At 62.3% G+C, this 5,000-nt stretch overlaps 1 pseudogene; it reads left to right on the forward strand.

The window, feature by feature from the left end:
• Nucleotides 1-5,000, forward strand: part of LOC124733916 — a 7,962-nt pseudogene that overhangs the window by 706 nt on the left and 2,256 nt on the right.

Here is a 5,000-nt window from a genome sequence, read left to right on the forward strand (position 1 = left end):
GAGCCCCGGTGTCCTGGCTGGCTGCCCGGCGGTATATCTGGAGGAGTCGATTCGCCCCTTTGGGCGCTCGGGCTCCCGGCAAGCGCGCGCGGTTCTTCCCGGATGACGGACCTACCTGGCCCGGCCCCGGACCCGCGCCGCTGTTGGCTCGGGATGCTCTCGGGCGGAATAATCGCTCCCGTCAGCGGCGCTTCAGCTTTGGACAATTTCACGACCCGTCTTGAAACACGGACCAAGGAGTCTAACATGTGCGCGAGTCATTGGGCTGTACGAAACCTAAAGGCGTAATGAAAGTGAAGGTCTCGCCTTGCGCGGGCCGAGGGAGGATGGGGCTTCCCCGCCCTTCACGGGGCGGCGGCCTCCGCACTCCCGGGGCGTCTCGTCCTCATTGCGAGGTGAGGCGCACCTAGAGCGTACACGTTGGGACCCGAAAGATGGTGAACTATGCCTGGCCAGGACGAAGTCAGGGGAAACCCTGATGGAGGTCCGTAGCGATTCTGACGTGCAAATCGATCGTCGGAGCTGGGTATAGGGGCGAAAGACTAATCGAACCATCTAGTAGCTGGTTCCCTCCGAAGTTTCCCTCAGGATAGCTGGTGCTCGTACGAGTCTCATCCGGTAAAGCGAATGATTAGAGGCCTTGGGGCCGAAACGACCTCAACCTATTCTCAAACTTTAAATGGGTGAGATCTCCGGCTTGCTTGATATGCTGAAGCCGCGAGCAAACGACTCGGATCGGAGTGCCAAGTGGGCCACTTTTGGTAAGCAGAACTGGCGCTGTGGGATGAACCAAACGCCGAGTTAAGGCGCCCGAATCGACGCTCATGGGAAACCATGAAAGGCGTTGGTTGCTTAAGACAGCAGGACGGTGGCCATGGAAGTCGGAATCCGCTAAGGAGTGTGTAACAACTCACCTGCCGAAGCAACTAGCCCTGAAAATGGATGGCGCTGAAGCGTCGTGCCTATACTCGGCCGTCAGTCTGGCAGTCATGGCCGGTCCTTGCGGCCGGCCGCGAAGCCCTGACGAGTAGGAGGGTCGCGGCGGTGGGCGCAGAAGGGTCTGGGCGTGAGCCTGCCTGGAGCCGCCGTCGGTGCAGATCTTGGTGGTAGTAGCAAATACTCCAGCGAGGCCCTGGAGGGCTGACGCGGAGAAGGGTTTCGTGTGAACAGCCGTTGCACACGAGTCAGTCGATCCTAAGCCCTAGGAGAAATCCGATGTTGATGGGGGCCGTCATAGCATGATGCGCTTTGTGCTGGCCCCCGTTGGGCGAAAGGGAATCCGGTTCCTATTCCGGAACCCGGCAGCGGAACCGATACAAGTCGGGCCCCTCTTTTAGAGATGCTCGTCGGGGTAACCCAAAAGGACCCGGAGACGCCGTCGGGAGATCGGGGAAGAGTTTTCTTTTCTGCATGAGCGTTCGAGTTCCCTGGAATCCTCTAGCAGGGAGATAGGGTTTGGAACGCGAAGAGCACCGCAGTTGCGGCGGTGTCCCGATCTTCCCCTCGGACCTTGAAAATCCGGGAGAGGGCCACGTGGAGGTGTCGCGCCGGTTCGTACCCATATCCGCAGCAGGTCTCCAAGGTGAAGAGCCTCTAGTCGATAGAATAATGTAGGTAAGGGAAGTCGGCAAATTGGATCCGTAACTTCGGGATAAGGATTGGCTCTGAGGATCGGGGCGTGTCGGGCTTGGTCGGGAAGTGGGTCAGCGCTAACGTGCCGGGCCTGGGCGAGGTGAGTGCCGTAGGGGTGCCGGTAAGTGCGGGCGTTTAGCGCGGGCGTGGTCTGCTCTCGCCGTTGGTCGGCCTCGTGCTGGCCGGCGGTGCAGGATGCGCGCGCCTGCGCGGCGTTCGCGCCCCGGTGCTTCAACCTGCGTGCAGGATCCGAGCTCGGTCCCGTGCCTTGGCCTCCCACGGATCTTCCTTGCTGCGAGGCCGCGTCCGCCTTAGCGTGCTCCTCCGGGGGCGCGCGGGTGCGCGGATTCTCTTCGGCCGCCATTCAACGATCAACTCAGAACTGGCACGGACTGGGGGAATCCGACTGTCTAATTAAAACAAAGCATTGCGATGGCCCTAGCGGGTGTTGACGCAATGTGATTTCTGCCCAGTGCTCTGAATGTCAACGTGAAGAAATTCAAGCAAGCGCGGGTAAACGGCGGGAGTAACTATGACTCTCTTAAGGTGGCCAAGTGGCGGCGGTGTGGCTGCATCCGGACTTGGCTTTTCGAAGTGCGGTCTTGATGTAGTCGTGCTGCTGCTGCGAGGTGCCTTCCTTGGGTTGTAGTTACAGGGAGAGTGATGCGCAATACATGGGCCTAGCCCTCTTAGCCTCTCCTCTCCTGCGGTCTTCTCCCCTTCTCGTGGGCCCGCTGATTTTCGCAGAGTGGAAGACCGCACCAGGGGCTTGGGGGGGTTACCAGCCCCCCCTCGCACTATCCCTTTGTTAGTTGGGGGCAGTATTCAGAGAAAAAGTGGTGGCCCTTCCGCTGAAGGTGCCACCCCAACTTCCCCAGCACCTAGCCGGCCAACCGGCCGTGCCGAAAATTTTGTAACTTTTGCAGCTATGTATACCTGTAGTGAGTGCCACCGCAGCTTCACCACCAAGAACGGTCTCGGGGTCCATCGCCGCCGCCAACACCTTGCGGCCGCCAACGCGGAGATCGTCACGGAGAGGCATCGCGCGAGGTGGACGGAGGAAGAAGTCCTGTCGCTCGCCAAGGCAGAGGCCGAACTGTTCCTCGAGAGGGACGCCCGGTTCTTCTTTGTAAATCAAGAACTCATCAGGATGTTCCCCGACCGAACGCTTGAGGCAATCAAGTGCCGACGGCGGCAAGCTGCCCACAAGCAGCTTGTCCGCCAATTCATGGAGGCGCTTGAGATCGGTCGGGGGGAAGAGCCGGCGTCCCGCCGGGGAGCAGCGAGCCCGCTGCCTGACGCGGGCGAGGCCGCTGCGCCGCCCGTCGACGCAGCCGAGGACTTCGCGGCCGACACCACCGGGCCGCCGCCGGAGGGGCCGACTGACGCCGCCATCTGGGAGCATCTGGCGGGGCTACCCGCTTCCGCCCAGCGTTTCTCTGCCCTGGATCGTGTCATAGGTCTGGGGCGGGGCACGCCGCCCGATGTCATCCTGGGCATGCTCCCGGATGCCCTTGCGTCGGTCGGGTCCAGAGGGGAGAGATCGATCACCAGGACACAGCGGCCGCGCCAACCATCGAAGCGGCCGCCTGCCGCGCCGCCGACGCAGAAGCGCAAGCGGCGCCGCTGGGAGTACGCGAGAACGCAGGATGCCTTCCGACGGTCGCGTGCACGTTGCGTGCGCGGCCTCTTGGATGGCACCCTGCTCCAGCCGCCACCTGCCATCCCTGGTCTGCTGGACTTCTGGGCGGACCTCTTCACCAAGAAGCCCATCTCCACCGCGGGCTTCATTCGTGACCGCCTCCTCCCGCACTCAGAGCCTGTCGCTCTTGAGTGCATATGGGGGCCGGTCACACATGAGGAGGTCGCCGCCGCGTTGCCGCCCAGGGGATCAGCAGCCGGGCCGGATGGCCTTACCCCAGCGGAGTTGCGGCGCCTGCCGCACGAAGTCCTGGTGAAAGTGATGAATCTCTTCCTTCTGGCCCGCGCCCTTCCGGAACGCCTGCTTCGCGCGCGGACGTCCCTTCTCCCGAAAACGGCTGCACCAACATCCCCCGCTGACTTTCGCCCCATTACGGTCTGCTCGGTGTTGGCGCGGACCTTTCACAAGGTTCTCGCGTCACGCCTGATGCGCGCATGTGCTGTGGACGAACGTCAGCGGGCATTCATCCCTCGGGATGGGATGTTGGAAAATACCTTCATCTTGGACACTGCTCTCACCGACGCAGTTCGCTCCTGCCGCTCTGTCTTTGTGGCGTCGATCGACGTATCTAAGGCATTCGATTCGGTAGATCATGCTGCCCTTCGCCCCGTGCTGAAGGCGCATGGCCTGCCGGATTGCTTTGTCGAGTATGTCGAGCGGTGCTACGAGGGCAGCACGACAGTGATAGCGGACGGCGCCGGCGTGGGCGTGTCTGTGCAGCCAGCACGGGGCGTTCGCCAGGGCGATCCCCTCTCCCCCCTCCTGTTCAACTTTGCGGTGGACTACGTTTTAGGCCAACTGCCCTCCCACATCGGAGCTCGGATCCTCGGTCGCAGAGTCAACGCTGCGGCCTTTGCAGATGACGTCTTGCTGTTTGCAGCGACCCCGAGGGGCTTGCAGTCCCTCATCGACGCAGCTACCGCAGCCCTCGCCCACCTGGGGCTGCAGATCAACGCCCGGAAGTGTTTCACCCTCGCCTTAGTCGCGTCAGGGCGCGAGAAGAAGGTGAAGGTGGACAGCAATGTCACCTTCACAGCAGGCAATACCACCATGCCTGCCCTGCGTGTGGGTGAAACCTTCCGGTACCTGGGGCTGCAATTTTCCACGGCGGGTCGCTGTGTCTTCAATCCACGTAGCCACCTGGTGGAGCAGCTTGACGTCATCTCCCGAGCTCCGCTGAAGCCGCAACAGCGCCTCCACGCTCTCACCAACGTACTTCTCCCTGGCCTGTACCACGGGCTGGCCCTCAGCCGCACCCGGGTGGGTGCATTGAAGTCGGCCGACGTTACCATCCGGGCCGCCGTCAGGAGATGGTTCCGCCTTCCGGCGGACACCCCCCTGGGATACTTCCACGCTCCTGTTGCCCAGGGGGGCCTCGGCATTCCATCTTGCCGATGGATGGGTCCGACCCTCCGTCGGTCCCGTCTCCTGGCGCTGAAGAAGATAGGGCCAGCCTGCGACGGTGCAGGCATGGATGAGGTGCAGCGTGAGATCGAGGTGCTGGAGCGCCACCTAATGTGGGAGGGCCACCTCCTCAAATCGTCAACGCAGGTTGGGGAAATGTGGGCGGCGCGCCTACACATCGCCATTGACGGTGCGGCACTGTCATCTTCTGCCGCCGTCAGTGGCCAACATCAGTGGGTCGCCGACACCAGTCGCCTGCTAT

This window comes from Schistocerca piceifrons, unplaced genomic scaffold, assembly GCF_021461385.2.
Source record: "Schistocerca piceifrons isolate TAMUIC-IGC-003096 unplaced genomic scaffold, iqSchPice1.1 HiC_scaffold_1416, whole genome shotgun sequence".
Classification (NCBI taxonomy): domain Eukaryota; kingdom Metazoa; phylum Arthropoda; class Insecta; order Orthoptera; family Acrididae; genus Schistocerca; species Schistocerca piceifrons.